We start from the raw sequence: 10913 nt of genomic DNA on the forward strand, positions 1-10913 counted from the left end.
TTTTCCCTCTATTGAGAAGCATTAGTACTTTGGGCCTCCAGTACTGTTATGAACAGGTAATTCAGAACCACAATGGACCTTGAAGTTCAGAGCACACAAGGTGACCTGACATTTACCAAAAAACATAGGACGAGCTCTGAGACGTGGAAACTCTGCTGACTGCAATCCCTAATCCTAACACACCACACTAGAGGTAGCCGTGGATTGCGCCTAACGCTCCCTATGCAACTCGGCACAGCCTGAGAAACTAACTAGCCCTGAAGATAGAAAAATAAGCCTACCTTGCCTCAGAGAAATTCCCCAAAGGAAAAGGCAGCCCCCCACATATAATGACTGTGAGTTAAGATGAAATACAAACACAGAGATGAAATAGATTTAGCAAAGTGAGGCCCGACTTACTGAATAGACCGAGGATAGGAAAGATAGCTTTGCGGTCAACACAAAAACCTACAAACAACCACGCAGAGGGGCAAAAAGACCCTCCGCACCGACTAACGGTACGGAGGTGCTCCCTCTGCGTCTCAGAGCTTCCAGCAAGCAAGAAAAAACCAATATAGCAAGCTGGACAGAAAATATAGCAAACAGAAATAACACAAGCAGAACTTAGCTTATGCAGGATAGAGAGGCCACAGGAACGATCCAGGAGGAAGCAAGACCAATACTAGAACATTGACTGGAGGCCAGGATCAAAGCACCAGGTGGAGTTAAATAGAGCAGCACCTAACGACTTAACCTCATCACCTGAGGAAGGAAACTCAGAAGCCGCAGTACCACTCTCATCCACCAAAGGAAGCTTATAGACAGAACCAGCCGCAGTACCACTCACGACCACAGGAGGGAGCTTGGCCACAGAATTCACAACATGGCAGTCTCTCATTGGTCCTTCTAGGAAGGTCTTTTACTTGCTGCAGCTATATAAGGCTTGCATGGCCGCACGGCCATGCGCTAGTTTCAATTCATATATGTTCTTTGCGCCAGCGTGGTTATGCATGAGTGTGTTCAGGGACCCGGCTGAAATTAGCCCCTAGAATACCGGCACCTCCGGTGAGGAAATTGTATGAGTGTGTTCAGGGACCCGGCTGAAATAAGATCCTAGAATACCGGCTTCTCCGGTGAGGAGATTGCATGTTGCATAACCACTAACTGCTATCAGCTTGGCAGTAAGCTTGTGCTCCTGTGAGGCTAACAGGGCGCAGTGTTTCCCTTTCACAGCTACTCTGTGGAGTAACAGAGCTAGTCTATACCGCTAAACAGTGCCGCCATTCGCTAGCAGCAGGTTCCTCCTGCACGGTGGACCCCGGGCTGCGAATGCACCATTTACAATAAACATCTCTATTTTCTCGGTGCGTTCTGCTAGCCCTAACACACAGTTCCTGTGTCAGAAAGTGGCTGGCAGATATGCCACAAACAGGACTGACACAGATGCATTTAGTGGCTATAGAAATTGCCCTTAATAGGTGTGGGAGACTGCTGGGAAACTCAGGCCCACTGTATTACACTACACAGCTTCAGTGGCTAGCAGATATATACAGTCATGGCCAAAAGTATTGACACCCCTGCAATTCTGTCAGATAATACTCAGTTTCATCCTGAAAATGATTGCAAACACAAATTCTTTGGTATCATTATCTTCATTTAATTTGTATTGCATGAAAAAAAACACAAAAAGAATTGTCCTAAAGCCAAATTGGATATAATTCCACACCAAGCATAAAAAAGGGGGTGGACAAAAGTATTGGCACTGTTTGAAAAATCATGTGATGCTTCTCTAATTTGTGTAATTAACAGCACCTGTAACTTACCTGTGGCACCTAACAGGTGTTGACAATAACTAAATCACACTTGCAGCCAGTTGACATGGATCAAAGTTGGTTGACTCAACCTCTGTCCTGTGTCCTTGTGTGTACCACATTGAGCATGGAGAAAAGAAAGAAGACCAAAGAACTGTCTGAGGACTTGAGAAACCAAATTGTGAGGAAGCATGAGCAATCTCAAGGCTACATGTCCATCTCTAAAGACCTGAATGTTCCTGTGTCTACCGTGCGCAGTGTCATCAAGAAGTTTAAAGCCCATGGCACTATGGCTAACCTCCCTACATGTGGACGGAAAAGAAAAATTGACAAGAGATTTCAATGCAAGATTGTGCGGATGTTGGATAAAGAACCTCGACTAACATTCAAACAAGTTCAAGCTGCCCTGCAGTCCGAGGGTACAACAGTGTCAACCCGTACTATCCGTCGCATCTGAATGAAAAGGGACTGCACGGTAGGAGACCCAGGAAGACCCCACTTCTTACCCTGAGACATAAAAATGCCAGGCTGGAGTTTGCCAAAACTTACCTGAAAAAGCCTAAAACGTTTTGGAAGAATGTTCTCTGGTCAGATGAGACAAAAGTAGAGCTTTTTGGGCAAAGGCATCAACATAGAGTTTACAGGAGAAAAAAGAGGCATTCAAAGAAAAGAACACGGTCCCTACAATCAAACATGGCGGAGGTTCCCTGATGTTTTGGGGTTGCTTTGCTGCCTCTGGCACTGGACTGCCTGACCGTGTGCATGGCATTATGAAGTCTGAAGACTACCAACAAATTTTGCAGCATAATGAAGGGCCCAGTGTGAGAAAGCTGGGTCTCCCTCAGAGGTCATGGGTCTTCCAGCAGGACAATGACCCAAAACACACTTCAAAAAGCACTAGAAAATAGTTTGAGAGAAAGCACTGGAGACTTCTAAGGTGGCCATCAATGAGTCCAGACCTGAATCCTATAGAACACCTGTGGAGAGATCTAAAAATGGCAGTTTGGAGAAGGCACCCTTCAAATATCAGGGACCTGGAGCAGTTTGCCAAAGAAGAATGGTCTAAAATTCCAGCAGAGCATTGTAAGAAACTCATTGATGGTTACCGGAAGCGGTTGGTCTCAGTTATTTTGGCTAAAGTTTGTGCAACCAAGTATTAGGCTGAGGGTGCCAATACTTTTGTCTGGCCCATTTTTGGAGTGTTGTGTGAAATGATCAATGTTTTGCTTTTTGCTTCATTCTCTTTTGTGTTTTTTCATTTAAGACAAATAAAATGAAGATAATAATACCAAATAATTTGTGTTTGCAATCATTTTCAGGAAGAAACTGAGTATTATCTGACAGAATTGCGGGGGTGTCAATACTTTTGGCCATGACTGTATATATCTGCTAGCCACTGAAGCTGTGTAGTGTAATACAGTGGGCCTGATTTTCCCAGCAGTCTCCCACACCTATTAAGGGCAATTTCTATAGCCACTAAATGCATCTGTGTCAGTCCTGCTTGTGGCATATCTGCCAGCCACTTTCTGACACAGGAACTGTGTGTTAGGGCTAGCAGAACGCACCGAAAAAAATAATATATATATATATATATATATATATATATATATATATATGTTAGGACTGGCGGAACGCACCAAGACAGATGATAAAGGTGCGTTCGCAGTCCGGGGTCCACCGTGCAGGTGAGAACCTGCTGCTAGCAATTAGCAGACAATATGGCGGTACACTAAAGTATACACGCGTGGGTTAAACCTCACCCAGCGTGAAGAAAGCGATCCTGTTAATTCACAGGACCGCAGTACCGCACTAGTGCGCGAGCAAGTGGTCAGCGGACTTAACCCCAGAAGGGATTGGAGCCCGATTAGACCCTTGCTGGCGTAACACCGCAACTGGGTGTGTAGAGAACCTTAAGCAATCTGTGCACAAGAGTGCGAGCGATGCCGCACTAACGGACGCCACTAACCACCCAGACTCGGGTATGGAAAGCGCAAGGCAGGCGCACGGCGCCGTACTGGCAGGCACAGCTACAGGACGCTGTGATGTGTGTTAGTGCTGTAGGCTAAGTCGGGCGCTAGGTAGCAGCCATACACCTTCCGCGAACAGACATTCAATAGGGTAGGGGTTTCCAAGGACGACTTGCACTCACAACATACACACATAAGCAATAGTAAAACAATACTAGCGCATGGCCGTGCGGTCATGCGCAGTTTATATAACAGCAGCACAGGAAGTGGCCACAGCACTTTTGCCCTTCTAGGACCTGCCAAGAGGACCAATGGAATGTGCTGCAGAGCCTGAGCACATGACCCTCGATCTCCAACGGGAGACCTTACGCTGGGCATGCTCAGTACATGCAGACAAGGACTTAGTCCCAGAGAAGTCCGCTCGCTGCTGACCAGCACTGACTTTAAAGGCAGAGACTGGAGAAGCAGCACTAACTCTCAGAACAGAGTGAGAATGAGCAAGACGCTGGGACCGACGTCCTTGCTGAGCAGGCTCCACTGCGGCTGGACAAGAATGGGAGACCGCAGCGGAAGTGGCTCGAGATTCCCCCTGTGCAGAAGCGGGAACTCGACCCCTAACATTACCCCCCCTCCTAGGGCCCCCCCCTCCTTGGGCCTCGCTACGTTCGAAGGCAGCAATGAGCTGCGGGGCCCGAATGTGCTCAACAGGTTCCCAGGACCTGTCCTCGGGGCCATAACCCTTCCAGTCCACCAAATAAAATTTTTTACCACGCACCACCTTGCACCCCAAAATAGCGTTCACCTCATAATCGTCCGTAGACGAACCCGATGTCCCAGCAGATGACTCGGAAAAGCGGGACATATACACGGGTTTCAAGAGGGACACATGAAAGGTGTCGGTGATACCCAGGCGTGGCGGAAGGGCCAAACGATAGACCACAGGATTAACCTGCTCGAGGACCTTGAATGGACCCAAGTAGCGAGGAGCAAATTTAGTGGACTCAACTCGCAGCCTGATGTTACGGGCGGAGAGCCACACCAAGTCGCCAGGAGCAAAGGTCGGGGCGGGGCGCCGATGAGCATCAGCGGAGGACCTCATTCTCTCCTTAGAGGCCCGAATGGCATCCTGAGTGCGGTCCCAAATATCCCGTGCCTCCACAGCCCAGTCTGCCACCCTGGAGTCGGCGGAAGACACGGGCATAGGCACAGGTACCCGTGGATGCTGACCATAGTTGAGGAGGAATGGGGTTTGTCCAGTGGAGTCGGCAACGGCGTTGTTCAGTGCAAACTCTGCCCATGATAGCAAGGATGCCCAGTCATCCTGCCTGGCTGAAACAAAATGTCGCAGGTATGTGACCAAGGTCTGGTTGGCCCTCTCTACCAACCCATTCGTCTCGGGATGATAAGCGGAAGAGAGATTCAACTCAATACTGAGAAGACGACAGAGCTCTCTCCAGAACCGAGACGCAAACTGGGGACCCCGGTCACTGACAATTTTGTCTGGCATACCATGTAGGCGGAAGATATGTCTGATGAACAACGCTGCCAAGGCCCGTGCAGAAGGTAACCGCGGCAGCGGCACCAAATGCACCATTTTTGAGAAATGATCGGTGATGACCCAAATGATGGTACAGCCGCGAGACTTGGGCAAACCCACAACAAAGTCCATCCCGACCATCTCCCAGGGCCTATCTGCCACCGGCAAGGGATAGAGCAAACCAGCTGGCCTTTGACGCGGAGATTTATTTTTGGCGCAGGAGACACACGCCAGAACGTAATCCCTGACATCCCGGACCATATGCGGCCACCAGTACGTCCTCGCCAGTAGCTCAGATGTCCTCTTTGTCCCAAAGTGTCCACCCACCCTGGACGAATGAGCCCAAGAGAGAACCTCCGGTCGCAAATTAATGGGCACAAAAGTCTTGCCCGGAGGCACAGACTCTAGCGATACCGGCGCCACGGTTCTCAGGCTCTCGGAAGGGACAATAAGCCGAGGCTCCTCTTCCTCCTCCTCAGTTGACATAAGGGAGCGAGAGAGAGCGTCAGCACGGATATTCTTCTCCCCGGCGAGATAATGCAGGGAAAAGTGGAACCGGGAGAAGAACAGGGACCATCTGGCCTGGCGAGAATTTAGCCGCTGGGCTGTCTGCAAATAGACCAAATTTTTGTGGTCCGTGTAAACTTGGAAGGGAAACCGCGCACCTTCCAGAAGGTGTCTCCACTCCGAAAAGGCCAACTTCATTGCTAGCAACTCCCTGTCCCCGATGGAGTAGTTCCTCTCCGCTGGCGTGAAGGTCTTGGAGAAGAAGAAGCATGGATGCTTCCGACCTTGAGCATCCTTTTGGTAGAGGACTGCTCCAGCACCAACGGACGAGGCATCCACCTCCAGTAGGAATGGCTTATCCACATCGGGACGATGTAAGATGGGAGCGCTAGCAAAGTGGGACTTAATAGAAGTGAAGGCCTTGGAGACCTCTTCCGACCACAATTTGGGATTCGCTCCCTTCTTGGTGAGGGCTACCAAGGGAGCCACCAGAGTTGAGAAGTGGGGAATGAACTGGCGGTAATAGTTTATGAACCCCATAAAGCGCTGCACCGCTTTAAGAGAATGGGGCTCTTGCCAGTCCATCACAGCCTGTAGTTTGGCAGGATCCATAGCCAATCCCTGGGCGGAGATGATATAGCCCAGGAAAGGTAAGGACTCCTGCTCAAACACACACTTCTCCAACTTTGCGTAAAGAGAGTTTGCCCGTAGGAGGTCGAAGACTCTGCCAACATCTCTCCGGTGGGAGTCAATATCTGGAGAAAAGATGAGAATATCATCCAGATAGACTACAACCGAGGTGGAAAGCATATCCCGGAAGATGTCGTTGACAAAGTCTTGAAAAACGGCAGGTGCATTACAGAGCCCGAAGGGCATCACCAGATACTCATAGTGCCCATCTCTGGTGTTAAATGCCGTTTTCCACTCGTCCCCCTCACGGATGCGAATCAGGTTGTAAGCACCCCGCAGATCTAGTTTCGTAAACACTCTAGCTCCCCGAAGCCTATCGAAAAGCTCAGATATCAACGGCAAAGGGTACTTGTTCTTAACTGTGATAGCATTAAGACCCCTGTAGTCTATGCATGGACGTAGTTCTCCATTCTTCTTCTGCACGAAGAAGAACCCTGCCCCAGCAGGTGACACTGACTTCCTAATGAACCCTCTTGCCAGATTCTCTTGTATGTACTGAGACATTGCCTCCGTTTCCGGGAGAGATAATGGGTAGACTCGACCCCGGGGAGGCTCAGCACCAGGCAAGAGATCGATAGGACAGTCATAGGGGCGATGGGGCGGAAGGGTCTCCGCCGCCTTCTTGGAGAACACGTCTGCATAAGACCAATATTGCTTGGGGAGAGAGGATAGATCTGCGGGTACCTCAGTAGTAGCAACCTGAACGCACTCTCGGTGACACCTACCCCCACATGATTCACCCCATCCCAGAATTCTGCCTGAGGACCACTCGATGTGAGGAGAGTGGTACCGTAGCCAAGGTATCCCCAACAGGACCTCATCAATACCCTCAGGAATGACGAGTAGAGAAATAATCTCCTGATGGGATGGCGACAGGGACAGAGTAACAGGGATGGTCTGATGTGTTATCTGTGCGGGGAGTGTCGACCCATTCACCACTCGTACCGTTACTGGTTGGGATAGCATAACCAGGGGTATTGCGTGACGTTGGGCGAAGGCAGAAGACATAAAATTGCCCTCCGCCCCAGAATCCACGCAGAGGTCTACCGAGTGGGAGGATGAGCCAAAGGTAATTGTCCCCTTAAAGGACAATTTGGAGGCAAACGTCGCAGTGTCTAGTGCACCTCCACCTGCTACCACTAGACGCTGACGTTTCCTCGTCCGCTGATGACATCTGGTGGCAAGATGTCCTGACTGTTGGCAAACCTGGCAACCCTGGAGTGCACGAGCAGTCTGGGACTTAGATCCCGCTCGTGACACCACCTTAGGTTCCTGAACCTCAGGAGCCTGAACTGGAGATTCCAAAGGTTTGGCGAAGGTGGGAGCCAGCCGAAACCTCTGCCTACACTGGGCTCGCTCTAACCTCCGCTCGTGAAAACGGCGGTCAATGCGAGTAGATACTGCTATTAACTCCTCCAGTGTGGCGGGAATCTCCCTAGTGGCCAGAGCGTCCTTAACGTGGTCAGCCAGCCCCCTCCAAAATATAGGGATAAGGGCTTTATCCGACCACTCCAGCTCAGATGCCAGAGTGCGGAAATGGACGGCAAAAAGGCTGACCAAGGACGAGCCCTGAGTCAGTGCCAACAGTTGGAGCGCCGTGTCATGGGTGACACGAGGTCCAAGAAAGACCTGTTTCAGAGTGCTCAGGAATAACGGAGCACTCTGCACCACATGATCGCCACGCTCCCACAGCGGCGTAGCCCACTGCAACGCCCTGTCCGACAATAAGGAAATTATAAAGCCCACCTTAGCCCGCTCTGTAGGGAAACGAGAGGCCAGAAGCTCGAGATGTATTGAGCACTGACTCACGAAACCCCTACAGGACTTACTGTCACCAGAAAATTTCTCTGGTAGCGGGAGGCGAGATAGCGTCGGTACAGGAGCGGCCGTGGACAAGGTAGCTGCAGCCACACTTGCAGCCTGAACAGCGACAGCAGTAACATCCACAGCTGAGGTTGAACGCTCAAAAGCCGCCAACCTTCCCTCCAGCTGCTGGATGTACCGCTGTAAACGCTGATCGTCCGCCATTTTACTAGCCAGACCCTGGCGCTAGTATTCTGTTAGGACTGGCGGAACGCACCAAGACAGATGATAAAGGTGCGTTCGCAGTCCGGGGTCCACCGTGCAGGTGAGAACCTGCTGCTAGCAATTAGCAGACAATATGGCGGTACACTAAAGTATACACGCGTGGGTTAAACCTCACCCAGCGTGAAGAAAGCGATCCTGTTAATTCACAGGACCGCAGTACCGCACTAGTGCGCGAGCAAGTGGTCAGCGGACTTAACCCCAGAAGGGATTGGAGCCCGATTAGACCCTTGCTGGCGTAACACCGCAACTGGGTGTGTAGAGAACCTTAAGCAATCTGTGCACAAGAGTGCGAGCGATGCCGCACTAACGGACGCCACTAACCACCCAGACTCGGGTATGGAAAGCGCAAGGCAGGCGCACGGCGCCGTACTGGCAGGCACAGCTACAGGACGCTGTGATGTGTGTTAGTGCTGTAGGCTAAGTCGGGCGCTAGGTAGCAGCCATACACCTTCCGCGAACAGACATTCAATAGGGTAGGGGTTTCCAAGGACGACTTGCACTCACAACATACACACATAAGCAATAGTAAAACAATACTAGCGCATGGCCGTGCGGTCATGCGCAGTTTATATAACAGCAGCACAGGAAGTGGCCACAGCACTTTTGCCCTTCTAGGACCTGCCAAGAGGACCAATGGAATGTGCTGCAGAGCCTGAGCACATGACCCTCGATCTCCAACGGGAGACCTTACGCTGGGCATGCTCAGTACATGCAGACAAGGACTTAGTCCCAGAGAAGTCCGCTCGCTGCTGACCAGCACTGACTTTAAAGGCAGAGACTGGAGAAGCAGCACTAACTCTCAGAACAGAGTGAGAATGAGCAAGACGCTGGGACCGACGTCCTTGCTGAGCAGGCTCCACTGCGGCTGGACAAGAATGGGAGACCGCAGCGGAAGTGGCTCGAGATTCCCCCTGTGCAGAAGCGGGAACTCGACCCCTAACATATATATATATATATATATATATATATAAAAAGGGGACTGTGCTACAATAACAATCTCCCTACAATGATCTCAGGACAAGTATGGCTGGCAGCAGTAAAAAGGACTGCTGCACACAAAAGTGTGGACAAACACAAAAGCAAGAGAACTGTGCAGAAAAAAGCAACAGGATTTTTGCTTTGAAAAAAGCAGTTGGTTTGCACAGCGGCGTACAAACAGCAATGCAGCTATCAGGGAGCCTTATAAGCTACAGAGCTGATGCACAGAAATCTAGCCTCCACTGTCCCTGCAAAGAAAAGGTGGTGTTGGACAGTGGAAATCGCTACAGCACAAGCAGTTTGGGGGTTAATATTCCCTCCCTAACAATATCCCTGCTTCTGACGAAGCTGCAGCAACCTCTTCCTATGCTCAGATTGGCAGAAGTAAGATGGCGGTCAGCGTGCACGCCCCTTTATAGAACCTGTGACGCCGCTGAAAGCAAGCCAATCACTGCAATGCCCTTCCCTAAGATGGTGGGGACTGAGACCTATGTCATCACGCTGCCCACACTCTGCGTCCACCTTCCTTGGCTGAGAAATGGCACTGAACGCATCATATGAAACGCGACTTTGGCGCGAAGATCATCGACCGCATAGCCGATCCCACACTTGGAACGGCTCGGGTTTCACGAAACCCGATTTTGCCAAAAGTCGGCGATTTATGAAATTGACCGATCCGTTTCGCTCAACCCTAATCAAGACTATATGTGATATACAAGTGGGACAAGGGTAGAGGTGGTGAAGGATTGGACGCTGAAGGCATCTGGAAGGTTTTAAAATGGCATTATCTGGTGAAGTACCAGTAACTCCAGGACCCTAATGAGTGCATTATTGTAATTATACACTTGATTTCTGTTCTTGTTTCTGGAAATATTCTGAAGTAATAAATAAAGAATAACCATGATGATGAGTTATATTTAAACAACAACAATGATGGTTTTTTTGGAAGACTTACATACTGTTTAAAAACAACCTGAATGGTTTTACAAAAAAAATCTGTTCTTATCAGTTTAATATCTGATACGTCCCCTATTTGGGGACCATATGTTAAATGGATTTTTAGAACAGGGAGATGGAATTCGACCTTGCTCTGTCCACTCCACGCATTAACCCGTTATTGCAGTATCTCCGGGAACAGTGCACTCCTTCTCTGATCCGGTTACTAAAAACAGATTGAATTGAAATCAGCGCAATTGTCATTTAACCATTTATGAGAATTCTTTACAGGGACAAAGAAGCACATTTCAGATTCCAAATGTAGCATTTTGCTCAATTTCACTTGACCATTTGCATCATTTTGTGTGCCTTGCCTGGCCTTGCTTTCACCTATGTATGTTAAACATTGTATTGCATTCA

At 49.6% G+C, this 10913-nt stretch overlaps 1 pseudogene; it reads left to right on the forward strand.

Annotated features, from left to right (window-relative positions):
- The first annotated feature begins 10534 nt into the window (after positions 1-10534).
- LOC138668178 (U2 spliceosomal RNA) lies at positions 10535-10705 on the forward strand (annotated as a pseudogene).
- The last annotated feature ends 208 nt before the right edge of the window (positions 10706-10913 follow it).

The sequence above is a fragment of the Ranitomeya imitator genome, chromosome 2 (genome assembly GCF_032444005.1).
Source record: "Ranitomeya imitator isolate aRanImi1 chromosome 2, aRanImi1.pri, whole genome shotgun sequence".
NCBI lineage: Eukaryota > Metazoa > Chordata > Amphibia > Anura > Dendrobatidae > Ranitomeya > Ranitomeya imitator.